The 16,850-nt window shown below is 41.5% G+C and overlaps 1 long non-coding RNA gene across 5 annotated transcripts in view; it reads right to left on the bottom strand.

Moving 5' to 3' along the window:
• LOC103279415 (uncharacterized) overlaps positions 1–16,359 on the bottom strand; it is a 162,380-nt gene extending 146,021 nt beyond the window's left edge. For 4 of the 5 annotated variants that reach the window (XR_010003048.1, XR_010003045.1, XR_010003043.1 and 1 more), the window contains exon 1: positions 14,725–16,359. This is a non-coding gene — a long non-coding RNA (uncharacterized LOC103279415). The remainder of the gene's footprint in view (positions 1–14,724) is intronic. The other variant, XR_010003046.1, reaches the window with a different exon arrangement.
• Between the last annotated feature and the right edge of the window lie 491 nt (positions 16,360–16,850).

The following is a 16,850-nucleotide window of genomic DNA, read 5'->3' on the forward strand; positions in this document are numbered from 1 at the left end:
TCCAGAATCTTGCCTGGTATCCAGGTGAGCCTGACTGGATGGTAATTGTTTGGGTCCATACTTTTTTCCCTTCTTGAAGATAGGGACCACATTTGCCCTCCTCAAATCTGCTGGGACTTCTCCTGTTCTCCAAGAACTCTCAAAGATGATTGCCAGTGGTTCTGAAATAACTTCTGAAATAACTTCTGCTAGTTCCTTCAATACTCTTGGATATAGTTGATCTGGCCCTGGAGACTTGGATTCATTTAGAGCAGAGAGGTGTTCCTAGACAACTTGCTTCCCTGTTTGAGGTTAGATTTCCCCATATCCTTCGTCCATTCCATGTTGCTGAGGTTGAGGATGGCTTTCTTTTTGTGAGAAGACTGAGGCAAGAAAGCATGAAGTAGTTTTGCCTTTTCCCTATCCCTGTCAGCATCACTCCCTTCATTATTTTTTACTCTGTGTTAAAATAGAATATATCCTACAACCAAAACAAAGTATGCATCAAAATTAGGAGAGATCAAAAGCTGATTCAATTAATATCTATGACTGAGGTGACTTCTGTTACATGATCACTGTAACATCATCTAAAATAAAAACCAATAAAACATAGTTTGGATAAAGAACTGGACTGAGGATAATACTGGTGGCAATCTATGTTAAAGCTCAGTTTGTAACACAGGTTGAGATTAACATCATAAACAGGTTGAAGCTCACTTTCTGTCAGATAACTCCTGGATTTTGCAATCTCTTTTTGCTGTCGTATGCATTTAAGTTGCTTCTTGGCAAGATTTGTTCAGAAGAGGTTTGCCTTCCTCTGAGTGTGACCCATATGGCTTGAAAATATGTTTTAAACTCCCAAAAGAAAAAGTTGATTTTGCCATTATTTAAAGAATATAGTTTTACTTCACAACTGTCTATAATGGGGTGTGAACTTCCATAAATCTTGGAACCAAACCCCAGCAATACCAAGGGTCCACTGTATTCCACCAAACTATAAAAATCAGGATCCCATATGATGGAGAAATATTTATTTTTTATTTAACTAATATTCTGTCTTTCTTTCAATATAGAAAGCCAAGATTGTTTACAGCATAGAAACACAATGGGATTAAAATCACTCATTAACAGGGCTGAGGTCCCAGAGTATACCTAAGATACAAATCTGAGATTTCAGAGCAAATAAACTTCATCGAAAACAGGCTAAATCCCTATTCTCTAAAATATTTTGAGAACCAGGAGAACCTCTGCCTTGTCAGAAACAAGATTCAATTTATTCACCCTCATCCAATCCAATTTTCATACCAGGCATGGGTTTAGCATTAAAACAGCTTCTTTAGAACAATATGGAAAAGAGAAAAAAATGGAAAAGAAAAAATCCATGTCCCATCACCAAGCCGGACGCCAGACAGGAATGGATCTAGATAATCCACCTGTTCCAAGAGTCTGGAGCTAGGAAGACACCACACACTCCGGTGCTCCTCCCTAGAATGGGTTATTAGAGACTAGCTGGTATGTCTTGGGGTTCAGGAAAGGTTTTATATGCAAATGACTTACCGTCATCTCTTTTAAGATGACCAAATGATACAAAGAAACATTTCTCACTACTCTTACAAACTCAAAGAAGCCCCCCTCTGATCCTTTGAACTAACATATAAGAATATTCATCCAAAGATAAAGACCTTAACTGTGCTTTTTATTACATACTGCAAAAATACCTTCCATGGCAGTTGAAGTACTATCAAACTGGCATAACTGTATAGTGTTGATGCACTCATAGTTGACCTGGTGTAAGGCAACATTCCACAATCCTAATGCTTCCTTTTTCCTCTGTCATAATAGTAAAAAGTAGTGGTATCCTTTACCATATGAAATGGGATGCAAAAGGATTTTCTAACACCTTTTACTCTAATTTAAAGAAATCTGTAGCATAAACGTTTTTAGACAGGGCCTATGAAATGGGATCATTGTGTAGTTAGCTTACTCCCTCATTTCAGGGACCACTGACAAGGACTACAAGGAAACAAGCTGTATGACTGGCAGAAACTCCTAGGGCAAGCCCAAGACAGTTTGCTGCCTGAACCAAGAACAAACAATACACACTTCCAATGGCATATAAAAAGCCAAGCTGAATCCTTCTTGAACATACTGGTCAAAGGAAAGTATTCCTCCCCCCCCAAAAAAAAAATTGGCCTCCAACCCAACAAAGTTGCCCCCCCCCCAGGGTTGGAGGCCTATTTTTTCCCCTAGGGTAGGCTACAGCAGGCTTTGGTGGGGGTGGGGGGGTTGAAATGAATAAATACCTACTTTCAGTTATGATTTTGAGGTGATGGACACTTCCCATCCAAACTCTGTTGCTCTGAAAGGAATCGGAGGATCATTTTTCTGGGCATGTAGGGACCATGACCCTATAAAACCAGTCAGGAATTTAAGGAAATGCATGAGGCCTGAACAAGACACTACACTTACATGTTTTGGGAGGTACATGGAACATAAAGATCTATCCACTAACATCCACTACCAACCAGTATCTTCCAATTAATCCAGCTACTACATTCTACCCAGTTGTAAGACTGGCTTTGCTCTGTGGGCAAGTGTCAGTAAATCCCATGACTGGAAAAATTCGTTACGGGAACACCAGACTGGTCCCAATAGCAGTTGTAACCTAGTTTGAAGAAGAAAAAACTGGTGTTTTGCATGTTTGTGGAAATCCTATAAAATGTGATGCCATGCAACACTGCATTATTAAACACAACAACCATGAAGCCCACTGTGGCCCAAAGCCTGGGGAACACTTCAGAGCCAGCAGAACTAAATCATCATTATCAAGAAGGGTAATGTGTTCAAGGATCTGTGCTTTGTATGTATCCACTTGCCATTTGCATCCTCTTACCCCCAAACAAAGGGGTGATGTGCAGAAATATTTATAATTTTGACCTAAACTTAATAATCAAAGATGTTTAGGATTTTAGAGTAATGTGGCCCAGGATATCCTCTGGAGAGAAATGTTGATTTATAGCTGTGCACCTGCTTGAGAAAGGCTATGCTTATGCAGATGGATATTTCTAGATCTTCCTCCTGCAGCTTGTCCCTTGGCAATCTCCCCTATCCAGTGCTATTTTAATGCTGTGTGAACCATTTGGGACAGCCACCCTCCACACATTTCTCAAGTAACTACAGTGAGCTAATAATATTAACAGTGATACTCTCTTGATTCTTGGTTAGCTTAAGCTCCTGCTTCTGTATGCATAGCACTGTTCTCAGTGTTGCTGTCTAGGAATGTATTCACCATCTCTTTGGAGGAGCTCCCCCCACATGCACGCACATGTATTTTTACAGAATGACTGGCAAGGCTTACCAACTTCTTAATCATAGTCCAAGTTACGGAAAACAGAATTAGCAAGTCTTAAAACATTACTGGGGCTCAAATAAACAAACATATTTAGACAGAACAGGGTAGCTATGCATCTCACGTTAGCAAAAAAAAAGGCATCATTCTTGACTGTCAAACATATGTCCAGGTTAAAGACAGAAATCTGCAAGAAAGGAAAGCAGGGGCCTTAAACAGACTGAGCATCTACACAGGTCATTGGGACCCCTTTCCCTCAACAGTAACTTGCATTGTTTTTCTGTTTAAAATGACCATATATATTTATCTCTACAGGTTCCCTGGAAAACCTTTTGTACACACAAATTCCAGGAGGGCTCACTAATTAGCAATATGACAGCTAGGAGATTTTGGACTTGGTAATGAAAGGTTTGACACTCTCTGTCCAGCCAGATTCTCCCCACTTTGGACTATGACTATGGAGACCAAGGTTCGAATCCCTGTTCAGCCATGGAAACATACTGAGTGACCTTGGACAAGTCATATTATCTCAGCCTGAGAGGACACACTAATGATCTAGAGCAGTAACTGGCTGGGATTTCTGGGAGTTGTAGGCCAAAAACATCTGGGGACCCCTGGTTGAGAACCACTAGAGTGAGGTTCAATGGATTTTCAGCTGTCTTGCTCAGGAAGGTGAGGAAGTGGTTAACATCACTGCCCACTATAACCCATTTTAAACTTGACTACAGTAACCCAGAAATCGTCTTGGCACACTTGTGGCCAGAATATGCCCTGGCCATAAGAGGCTATGTAAAAATCAGCTTCACCACTAAATGCTGTCTTAGATTTTCACATAATGTATACATATACATTGCTGTATTTGCATTATATCATCTGCACTTATGTTCAATGCATAAGCTTTAACATATAAATTTGCATATTTAGTTTATGCAAATCTGCACCTTCTTTAAGTCTTCCTAATTCAGTACAATGAATTTCCCCTTTTTGATGTGAGGTCCTATACCACAAGTTTATTCTACAGCTCTGACTACAAGACTCTTGATTAGCCCACCTTGTCTACTTGGTGATCTGAAATCACAAAGTTGCTCCTATCAGAAGAAAGGAAGTAACTGAAAATAATCATTGACAAGCAGGATATCTGCCGTGTGAAAGAGGCCCTCCAGCCAGCATGGGACTAGAATCATTAGCTTCATAATGATTCATTTTTGCCATCACTCCTTCCGTTTTTCTATCAAGCAGCTGAAAAAATTATGGCAACCAACCATAATAGTCTCAGCAATAACCTGTCCATTTTATGATCAGATTTTAAATACAGCAAATTAATATTGGATTAATGTACTGTATTTATTGTCATGGATGAAAGAGCTACCCAGGGTATATATTCAAACACCTTCTCACCTCAGCAATTGTTTTTTTTTAAAAAAAGAGAGCTGAAAGGCAAAACAAAATGTACCACTATCAGTGTGGAAGTGAGCTGAAGTATGTGATACAGACACTAGGCCTGCACCCAATGACTAAGGGCAATGTTTGGAACCACACCAACAACTAGGATCAGACTGTCCTCCCGACTCCTGCTTTAAGACGAAGAAGCAATAAAGAAAAGGGCTTAGTTTTGAGTAGCAAAGTCACAAGTATTAAAGTGTGTTTTCCCCCTTAATGACGCTATCTTTTCACTTGAAGCAGTGTTTATTTTTTTCTTCTAAAATAGACATGCCAGAACTTAGACTACCACTGGAAGCCTGTTCAGTCGATCTTGGAAGAAACACTCCTTCTAAATTTCTATACAAGGGAGATACGGTACTTTTGCATAGTACTTTTCTTTTTTCTTAATTACAGGTACATCTAGTGCCTAGGTATGTTACTTTTCCAAACTACAACTCCAAGAATTCTCCAGCTAGAATGCACATGCGATATTTTCAAACTCTGCTTTTCCGCCAATGAGCACATGGTAGAGGATGTGGCTCTCCTCCTGCCCTGCCTTATCCTCGTAACAGCTCTATAAGGTAGGTCAACCAATAGAATAACGGTTTCACGTTCACCCACTAAATGTATGTCATTCAGTAGAAATTTGAAACTGGATCTTCCAAACCTTGATCTAACACTCTAAATACCATACCATACATTTCAGGAAATCTTCACCCCAAAGCCACATTGCTTAATTTTCAAATGTGAAAATTAAGTGGCCCACCTTCCAACACCACTCACAATCTCCTCTGACATGTGCATCTTTTTGGCCACATTGTGACCAAAATGGCAACCAAAAGTTGCATTCAATTTCCACTGAGCTCAGGCACATGTGTGCATCCCATGATAGGAGAAGCAGTTGCCTTACCTGCTTTAAAGGAGGAAGATGGAAGTATGGTGGTAACTTAGGAAAATCGAGACATTTGCGAGGGATTTAAATCTTCAACATCTCATTCTTATGCTGCTAGAAAAGTGTTAGTATTATCAGAATAACTGTTACGGGATTTTTTTTTTAATTAAAAGAGGCAATGTTAAAGTAGCCAAAATTAATTCACAACAATGTATGCAATGCATTTTTGAAGGAACTGTTGTGCTGGAAACTTTTTTCTTTGAGATCTTGGTGAATTCCCCTTTTCAAAGTATTTGCAAAGAAATACAACAGCGTTTAAATGAAAGCCTGATTGGGAGCAGATGTAACCTAAGACTCTTTTGCAGAAATCCAGTGGGATACTGTATTGAGTATAGGAAGCTACACTAAGATAAAAAGGCATTCGTTTATGAGCAAGGGGAAGATTAATTTGATCTAGTAAATCTAATACAAAAAGCCAGTGTGGGGGGAAATATCAGGAGCTGGTGGATTAGCAGTATGCATGCAAGATATCCCTTTCCGTTTGCCTCATTCTGGATTAACACCTGCCCAGAGTAACTGCAGGAAGGGCAGTTTACAAGTTGCACTATGAGACTGAAACTCTACAGAAGCATCTCTGAACAAATTTCCTAAGTCTCATTGTTAGCCACTTCTGTTTCTTCAGAACTAAGGAAAGGGGCTTGCCATTTTACTTCTCTTTGATTGGCCAGTTCTACTATTTTAAGCACTAGTTGTTCCAAGTGTAGAATTTGTTTCATGCCTTCTCAGAATTTTGCAAGTTATTACTAAAGTCTGCCCCCTTGTGTCCAATTCTCTTTAAGCAATGGAATAATATCCAGCAATATTTCTAATGAAATCTGCCAGTTTTAATCAGTGAAGTTTTAATAAATTAATCAACTATCATCTACTTGGTTAATCCATGGCGCTAGAAGAAAAATATGGACCCTTTTTAGTATTCTGCATTTTTTAATATTAGTATGACAGAATGGAAAACAACAGAAATTTAATTTTATTTTAACCTTTTCTCACACAGTTTTGAGGACATTTACTGCTCTGCTGGGAGTTTCAGGGTGCCATACCATCAGGCATAGAACTAAAGCTTACTTTCATATGGACTGGACCCCTACAACAGCAACACTGTCAAGACTTAAGAAGTGAGCTCCCTCTACACATGGGGGGGGGGGGGGGCAGCACAATACATCTCTCATAGAATAACTTGGCAAGGAGCAGAATACTTCTCAAGTTGATGCTAATCAATTAAACAATTAATTAACAGACAAGCAAAAGAAAAGTAATTAATTAATTAATCAACCTTCCTTACTAAAATCCTAAAGCGCCTTCAAACCATATTTCTTCTTGACGATAGCTCTGAATTGCACAGTTCTGGTATGCTGCGTATCATGTGTAGTGACACATTTTAGATGGCTGTAGTGGACCTAAGGAGTTACTGTACTAATTCAACCAAATCATTCAAAAGAACAACTGCACCACCTGTTTCTTAGGAAATTTGACTCAATTTGTCAAAGGCTGAAAATAGGGAGAAGCTTACGCATTACTAAATGTGTCCAGGGTCTATTTTGTGGTATACAGCTCCAATAATAGCTTTGTTTGCTATTTATACAGGACTCACTTTAGGATCAAATAAACCTAACACATTCTGATAAAGAGTTTATTCACTCTCCAATTAATAATTTTCAGTTTCAGTCTTCAACTTCTGCATTAATTTTGATGTTTCTGCAATGTTATATAACTGGTACATTACATGTTTCTTTTTTACATATAATTACTAGCTTTGCCCAGCCACACATTGCTGTGGCTTCTGGGAATCATTTGTTGGCCAGGTGGAATAGCAGTGAATAGGCTTGCAGCCTCAAAGCCTGGCCGTTTTCTTCTTATGGGAATCCTTGTTTGGTGAGCTGGAATGCAATGGCTTGCTGGCTTGGAAGCCTGGATCCTTGCATTCTAGGGGAATTGTTTTTTTTGGGCTGCTAGAATTACAATGCATAGCCTCACAGCTTCAAAGCCTTGCTGCTTGCTACCTTGTGGAATGCTTGGTTGGTCGGGTTGAATAGCATGAATAGTTTCGGTACTTCAAAGCCTGGATGCTTTGTACCTAGGGAATTGCTTGGTTGGGCAGGTGAGTAGTTCTGTATAGCCTTGCAGCTTCAAAGCCTTGCTGTTTCCTACCTTGGGGATTCCTGTTTGGTGGTCTGGAATATAACTGAATAGCCTTCCTGGTTTGAAACCAGACTACTTTATTTCTAGGGGAATCCCTGTTTGGTCAGCTTGTTTTGCAAAGCCTGGCCGCTTTCTGCCTTCCCCTTAATGTTTGTTTTCCCCTGTGGTTTATATTACCAACTTTGAATACTGGTGGGGTTTGAGGGAGGACTGACCAGGGGTTTGAGGGAGGACTGACCCAACATGATGGTAATTGTAGTTCTCTCTGTACAAATACCCAAAATGACCAACTTTGAATATTAGTGAGGTTTGAGGGGGACTGACCCAACATGATGGTAATTGTAGTTCTCCCTGCATAAATACCCATTATGTCCAACTTTGAATACTAGTGGGGTTTTGGGAGGGATTAACTAATATGATGGAAACTGCAGTTCTCCCTGCACAATACCCAATATGTCCAACTTTGAATATAATACTGGTGGGTTTTGAGGGGGGACTCACCCATCATAATGGTAACTGGAGTTCTCCCTGCTGCATGTGGCGCTGTGAATCTAGGCATATAATAATAATAATAATAATAATAATAATAATAATAATAATAATAATAATAATAATAATAAAAATAAAAAAACTTTATTTATACCCCGCCACCATCTCCCCAACGGGGACTTGGGGCGGCTAACATGGGGCCATGCCCAGAGCAATACAATAAAACAAAATATAAAACAACATAACATAGCACCATTAAAAATACAATAAATGATAATAGGCATCACATTAAGAAATCAAAAAACAGTAAAACAAGGGCAGGCCACGTGAACACAAAGATAAAACCTGGAGTGAGAGGGACATAGGGGTACTCCACTGCGGGCAGGGACATATGGAAGTGGGGTAATCTAGAGGATAGATGTTCGGGGTGGGAGTAACACAGAAATAACAGAAATTACTCACCAAAGGCACAGCGGAAGAGCCATGTTTTCAAGTCTTTCCTAAAAGCTAACAACGTGGGAGCTTGCCTAATTTCAGTAGGTAGTGAGTTCCACAATCGGGGGGCCACAGCAGAAAAGGCCCTCTCCCTTGTACTCATAAGGCGGGCCTAGGATAAAGACAGTGGTGATAAAAGGGCCTCCCCGGATGATCGTAAAGATCGGGCAGGTTTATGGAAGGAAATACGGTCATGGAGGTAGGTGTGTCCCAAACCGTTTAGGGCTTTATAGATGATAGTCTGCACCTTGAATTGGGACCGGAAAATGAACGGCAGCCAATGGAGCTCCTTAAACAGGGGAGTGGATCTCTCCCTGTAACTTGCCCCTGTTATTAATCTGGCAGCCGAGCGTTGGACCAATTGTAATTTCTGGGCCGTCTTCAAGGGAAGCCCCACGTAGAGCGCATTACAGTAGTCCAGTCTAGAGGTAACTAAGGCATGGACCACCGTGGTCAAGTCAGACTTCACGAGGTATGGTCGCAGTTGGCGCACAAGTTTGAGTTGTGCGAAAGCCCTCCCGGCCACCGCCGACACCTGCGCTTCAAGCGTCAACGCTGAATCCAGGAGGACCCCCAAACTGCGGACCTGTGATTTCAGGGGGAGTGCAACCCCGTCCAGCACAGGTTGCCACCCAATACCCCGATCTGACGCACGTTTGACCAGGAGGGCCTCTGTCTTGTCAGGATTGATCCTCAGCTTGTTCCTCCTCATCCAGTCCGCCACAGCGGCCAGCCACTGGTTTAGCACCCGAGGGGCTTCCTTGGAGTCAGGTGGAAAGGAGTAGTGGATTTGCGTGTCATCTGCGTAGAGATGACAACGCCCTCCAAAACTCCGGATGACCTCTCCCAGCGGTTTCATGTAGATGTTAAATAGCATGGGGGATAAAATAGACCCCTGCAGAACCCCACAGGTCAATGGCCAGGGGTCCGAGCAGGTGTCCCCCAGCTCTTTGAGCAAGAGTGGCTTATATGTAATACAGTTTTTAGACCTAATGTCACAGATTGACTGAATTAATGGAGCTGACATAGTTGATGATTTACTATGTTCTGAAATATTCGGTAGGACTACTTCAGTTTAACTGGATTGAGGCCAAGGAAAATAAAATTTAGCTGCCATATTTAATATACATCATGCATTGTTTACAAAAGCAGAATAAAATTGCTAGCTCTTAAGGGGTCAGGGGTCATTTTTTCCTTATTGCAGCTACGTCTTAATACAACACAACCCTAGAATTTTGTATCTATTATTCTATATCAATTTCCGTACTAATTTCAGCATCCCAAGGTAGCAGCAGGATATAGGAATAATTATCTTATCTACTTTGCGGCCTATGTCCTTACCATTCATATTAAAACTTGTGTTTAAATCGCATCTCTTTCAATCTCTCTGTCCATCAGCCTCTATACTGATCCTCTCTATCAGACTTATGTCCAGCACTCCATTGCCATAGATGAATATAAAAGGAAAAACTGCTGCAAAGTGATCAATTTCTCCAGCTGCAAATTCAGCATATTCAGACTCATTGGCAAAGTTGCTGCAACCTCCAGAAACAAAAACAAGCTGACTATATTAAAACAAGTCATCTCTTGTGTAGAAGCTGCTGGAAATCAACAAAAATCAACAAAAATGAAGCTAACCTCACTCCTGGGATTTAGTACAGGAATTAGTGAAATTATTGCTCCATAAGATTACTACAATAGGTGGTTAATGACAGAAGATCAACACAAAACTCAGGTGCAACTTCATGTTACAAGGGCTTATTTTGAATCAAAATAATCATCTAGGTGATTTCTTTCTCAAAAGGAGGCATGGTAACCCACAGGGTCCTTAACTCATTCCACCTCGGCTAACTCCCATTTCAAATCACTGCTCAGTGTTCTAGAATCAGTATTTGCAAATAACAGAATTACAAGTATGGTACAAAAGAAAAATAGCTGCTGGTAGGTGGGTCGAGGGGTGAAAAGAAAAAACTAGTTTGCGGGGAAAGGGCTGAGCACACAGACATTGCTTCCAAGTCTACTATCCTGTGTGTGGACTTCCCATGGGAAACCATTTGCTTACTGTATGCAAAGGAATCTTGTAGCTCCTTAGAGACTAAGAACAAAGTTAGTGGGATAAGCATTCCTAGACTAGATGTACAGATGCACCTGAGAAAGCAGACGTAGTCTATGAAAGCTTATGCTACCCACTTGATTCTCTAGATTAGTCTGTTACTGAAAATTAGACCGCAAAATTATGAATTACAAGAAGTGGCTCCATTGAGACATAAAGTGCATTGAGACATAAACTGCCTTTTTCCACTTTGCCCTATAATAACTACTTTTAAATTCCCTTGGAATGATGCTTCACCCCACCTTGAATTTAAGGAAATGATTCCCCAAATTACCATAATCCTTTCACAATGAACTGGAAGACTTGGGGGAGATATACAATAGACTTGTATCAAAGCCCCTGGGGTCCTCTTTCCTGTTTCACCTGATATGATCAGGGTTATCTTTGGGAATGCTTCCTCTCCTATGGCACCAAACCAGATCCACCCTTGCGACACCCACTGAGATGGCCCTCACCTTAAGAACCCATTGTTTATCTGGACTAACCCCATTGTATCAACTGGAGCTAGAATATTCAGCCCATTATCTCTTGTCACACCACATTCCTTTCCAATCATGTCCCTATCATGGACGGATTGATAAACAGACACAAATCAGTTTATTAAAGTTTCCCGCCACAGCAAAGATAACCAGTGATGATGTCAGACAGAACCCTGGACCACTCAGGGAATGGAATCTAGCCAGACATTTTCTGAGCCAATCAGGAGCCAGCATGGTAGACTTGAACAGCTGTCAATAAATACAATAAATATGCTATGTATTCACAATAGCAGTATGTCAGTTCTTTGAAGCAGTGCCTCTGCTAATACCCTCTCCGGCCAGTGAGAATAAAACTTCTGATTTTGCCTTCAATCAATCTGTGTTTCATCTGGCTTTCTGGAAGCTTGATATTCTGAACCCACAATTTTAGCGGCATTGAAATCACACAACACTAAGGTAATACAAAATCCCTTTGCATACTGATATTTAGAACATGTCTCTAAATGGTTGGTTATTGCCTTTGAATAGAATCCGTGACAGTGCTGTCCTTAAATTTTTAACCAGTAAATGCAGAACGTATTCAGCAAACTGTGTGTCATCACTTGCAAAAATGGGACATAAATGGCTGTTAAGTCACAGAACTAGAAAGCAGTAAAGAGACTGGAATGAAGGAACTATGTTTGTCTCAAAAATCCCCACCATAAATTTGAGCCCTACAAATAATTCTGGTTTCAAACTCAGTAAATAAAAACAAGTAGCAATTAATTGTGCCAAAAGTAATATTTAAAAAGTTTACAGAAATAAAATATGTAAGTTACAAAAACACATGTCTTTAAATTAACTCTTTTAAGTAACACACATTAACTTTTTAATAACTCTTGGGTCCAATAAAGGACCATTTCAGTAATATCTGATCAGCACTAACACTGTTCCTGATAACTAAATTGTTTGGCTGCTGCACTATGTTTCTGTGATTATTTATTTGGAGAAGCATGCCATAAAAACTATGGCTGGATGACTGCTGCCCCCTACAGTCTGCACAGACAACAAAAGTAATGACTCTGAAACTCATACAAAGTAGGCAACTCCTCCATCTATACAAACCTGTACGTGCATGACAAGAATTTTTAAAAATCATCACAATATAAACTATTTTGGGAAATCATCAATATCAAGCATCAGAATTGTATTTCGGCCTATGGGAAAGAAGCATCAACTCTTCTCCCAAGCATACAGTGGCATCAAGTGATCTTAATTCCAACATTAAGCGTGCACACACACTACACAATAGAGGTACCAAGTTATGTGCACAGACTCAGATCTATTTAAGGAAAGCAGAGATGCAGCACAGGAAGTTCACTACCAGGAACCAGGTACATTGAAGAAAGATATCTGAAACACCCCACCCACACACACATATACATCTACCGGTAGATAAAGTATTCAGAATGACTAATGTGCTCTTCAGCATACCCTATAAACTACTTCAGGACATTTCTTATGCAGTAATGAAAAATTCAAGCAAGTATAAAAAAGTAGCTACTCATTGCCAGTATATTTACTATCTTCAATGTTTTAAGAGGAATTTCATTATATCTTATAGAGCCAGGCTATTTCTACTGCCAGACAGATTATGTGCATTTTTCCAGATTTATGACCCAAACAAGGACCATCTTGGAATGTCCATGGATTAGAGACATAAGGATTATAATTCCATTTATTTAGTGAGCCCACTGAATCCATGGGGTTCCTGGAACTCTCACAAATGCAAAATAAGCAGATGATCACATCCCAAATGGTTACGCATAAGCAGACAGTTCAATGCATCCATCGTCACCAGGGCCGGCCCTAGGAAATTTTCAAGTGTAAGCAAGCAGTATTTTTGCCCCCCCCCCCCTCCCAACAAACCAATCACTGAAAAATAAAAGGTAGAGGTGAATAGAACACACACACGGCACATATGGTCCCTGCATATGTGTTTGTATGTGTGTGTGTGTGTGCATCTTATATATACATACACATACACACAATGTGGAAAATATGTGGAAAGGTAGATAGGTAGGTAGGTAGGGAGGGAGCCACGGCAGAAGAACCTTCCCTGGAGCAAGGCCTAATAATAATAATAATAATAATAATAATAATAATAATAATAATAATAATAATAAATCATCCCAACAAAGGATTCCCCCAGGCAGGAAGCAGCCAAGCAATTGAAACATTTATACCTGCCTCCAACAGACAAGAGTTCTTTCTTTCTCCCACCCTGGACTTTCCGCAGATATATAAATCCCACTTGATTAGTTTCCAACCTCTAAGGATGCCTGCCATAGATGCAGGCAAAATGTCAGGAGAGAATGCTTCTGGAACATGGCCATACAGGCCAGAAAGCTCACAGCAACCCACTTGTCTTTACTGTATTACACAAATGTAATGTGCACCTCAATTTTGGAATAGTCATTTAGGCAAAAAAAGTGTGGCTGAGATTGATGTAAATATGGTAATTTTAGCCTTCTTACTCAGATAGAAGCTTCAATAGGGCTACAGTAACTAGGGTTTGGCATTTTAGATAATATACTCAGCATGATAACTATGGTACTTGTCCTCTGCTGAGCATGAGAATGATGAGCAGACCTTCTTTTCAATCTCTGACAACTCTGATGGCAAAGCTGGGGTGATTTACTTGAAGTGTGGGCAAAACGTCAGTATTTTTAAAACTCTAAAATCAGGACAGTAAATAAAGAACACCACTCAGAAAACAAAGGAATTCCAGACAGGAAACAATCAGGGCCAGCTAACACCTCCCAACAAAAGATTACCCCAGGCAGAAAGCAGCCAGGCTTTGAAGCTGCAAGACTATTTAATGCTAATCAAGGTACCTCAGACAAGAGTTCATTTTCCAACCCTGAACATTCCAGATATATAAACCCCATTTGCCTAGTTTCCAAGAGACCTCACAACAACTGAGAGAAGGAGGAGGGAGGGAGGGAGGGAGGGAGGGAGGGAGGGAGGGAGGGAGGAAGAAGAGGGGGATCCTCAATCAGGGCAAGCTAACACCTCCCAACAAAGGATTACCCCAGGCAAAAAGCAGCCAGGCTTTGAAGCTGCAAGGATATTTAATGCTAATAACGGTGGCCATTTGCAACATTCACACGTGCCTCAGACAACAGTTCTTTTTCCCACCCTGAACATTCCACAGATATATAAACCCCACTTGCTTTGTTTCCAACAGACCTCGCAACCACTGAGGGTGCCTGCCATAGATGCCGGCGAAACAGAAGAGAATGCTTCTGGAATATAGATATAAACTCACCAGAGAGACTGGGGAAACGGCCAGTGAAAGTCCGTGCAGTAGAAAGGAGATGAGGAAGGAAGGAAGGAGGGAGGGAGGGAGGGAGGGAGAGAGGGGAAAGAGGAAGAAAGAAGGCCAGAAAGGCAGAGGAGGGAGAAGGAGGAGGGAGGGAGGGAAGAAGAGGGAGGGCGCCAGGAGATCCTCAATCAGGGCAAGCTAACACCTCCCAACAAAGGATTACCCCAGGCAAAAAGCAACCAGGCTTTGAGGCTGCAAGAGTATTTAATGCTAATAAAGGTGGCCATTTGCAACATTCACACATGCCTCAGACAAGAGTTCTTTTCCCCACCCTGAACCTTCCACAGATACATAAACCCCATTTGCCTAGTTTCCAAGAGACCTCACAACAACTGAGAGAAGAAGGAGGGAGAGAGGGAGGGAGGGAGGAAGAAGAGGGGGATCCTCAATCAGGGCAAGCTAACACCTCCCAACAAAGGATTACCCCAGGCAAAAAGCAGCCAGGCTTTGAAGCTGCAAGGATATTTAATGCTAATAACGGTGGCCATTTGCAACATTCACACGTGCCTCAGACAACAGTTCTTTTCCCCACCCTGAACATTCCACAGATATATAAACCCCACTTGCTTTGTTTCCAACAGACCTCGCAACCACTGAGGGTGCCTGCCATAGAGGCAGGCGAAACATCAGAAGAGAATGCTTCTGGAATATAGCTATAAACTCAGCAGAGAGACTGGAAAAACGTAGAAAGGAGATGAGTAAGAAAGGAGGGAGGAAGGGAGGGAAGAAAGAAGGAAGGAAGGAAGGAAGGAAGGAAGGAAGGAAGGAAGGAAGGAAGGAAGGAAGGAAGGGGAAAGGGGAAGAAAGAAGGCCAGAAAGGCAGAGGAGGGAGAAGAAGGAGAGAGGGAGGGAGGGAAGAAGAGGGAGGGCACCAGGGGATCCTCAATCAGGGCAAGCTAACACCTCCCAACAAAGGATTACCTCAGGCAAAAAGCAGCCAGGCTTTGAAGCTGCAAGGATATTTAATGCTAATAACGGTGGCCATTTGCAACATTCACACGTGCCTCAGACAAGAGTTCTTTTCCCCACCCTGAACATTCCACAGATATATAAACCCCACTTGCTTTGTTTCCAACAGACCTTGCAACCACTGAGTGTGCCTGCCATAGATGCAGGCAAAACGTCAGGAGAGAATGCTTTTGGAACATGGCCAGACAGCCCATGGGAACCGCCATCTTGATCAGGCCACGCGCAGGTTGCGGAGGGGGCGGGGCCGAAGGGCACTTCCAAGGCACTCCTTCGGAAGCAGGGGGCGTGGTCTCCTGGGAGGTGCGTGCCCTCCGTGCCCTTAGGCCCCATCCGTGCCCTTAGGCCCCGCCCCCTCCGCAGCCTCAAAGCCTGGCTTCAAGGCAGAAAGGGAGACCAGGTAAAAGAGGAAGGAGGGAGGGAGAAGAGGGAGGGCGCTTTTGGGTGATGGTGCTGTGCGTGAATGTTGGTGTGGGGTTTCTGATTGAAACCCTGGCTGGAAGGAGGAGGCAGGGGTGCGCGCGTGCGCATGCTCACGCACAGGCGCCTCTGGCGCCCCTGGGACAACAGCGCCACCGGCGGCCGCGTAGTTGCGTATAGCCTTGAACCGGCCCTAATCGTCACCATTTCATGTATAGCATTTAACAACCTATAGTCAGTGGAAATCATGGATTTGGAGTCTGTAAATCCAGACAGTTAATGATATAAATCAGTCAGTTGAAAGTGAACATACTCAATCAAGGGTTAGGTATCTACTGTATCAAACAGATGCACTCATAATGAAGTCACATGTCTCTGTTTGTACACACATGAGACTGTTTCTCTGCAAATAGGCATTATCAACTCATGAGAAATGGGCTTTTGAAAATGTGTGATTGGGATTTTGGGATGGGTATGGAGTTTTAATGCATTTAAATATTTTAATGTGTAATGTTTAATCATACACAAATATGTATATCTATATTTTAATGCATATACATTGTTTTAATTTTCAGTGTGTCATATTTATTGTTATCCACCTTGAGTCCCTTTAATGGTAAAGAGGTGGGGTAAAAATAAATAAATCTAGGAAGGCTCCCAGAGTACACAATAAATGAAACACA

This window comes from Anolis carolinensis, chromosome 2, assembly GCF_035594765.1.
Source record: "Anolis carolinensis isolate JA03-04 chromosome 2, rAnoCar3.1.pri, whole genome shotgun sequence".
Lineage (NCBI taxonomy): Eukaryota > Metazoa > Chordata > Lepidosauria > Squamata > Dactyloidae > Anolis > Anolis carolinensis.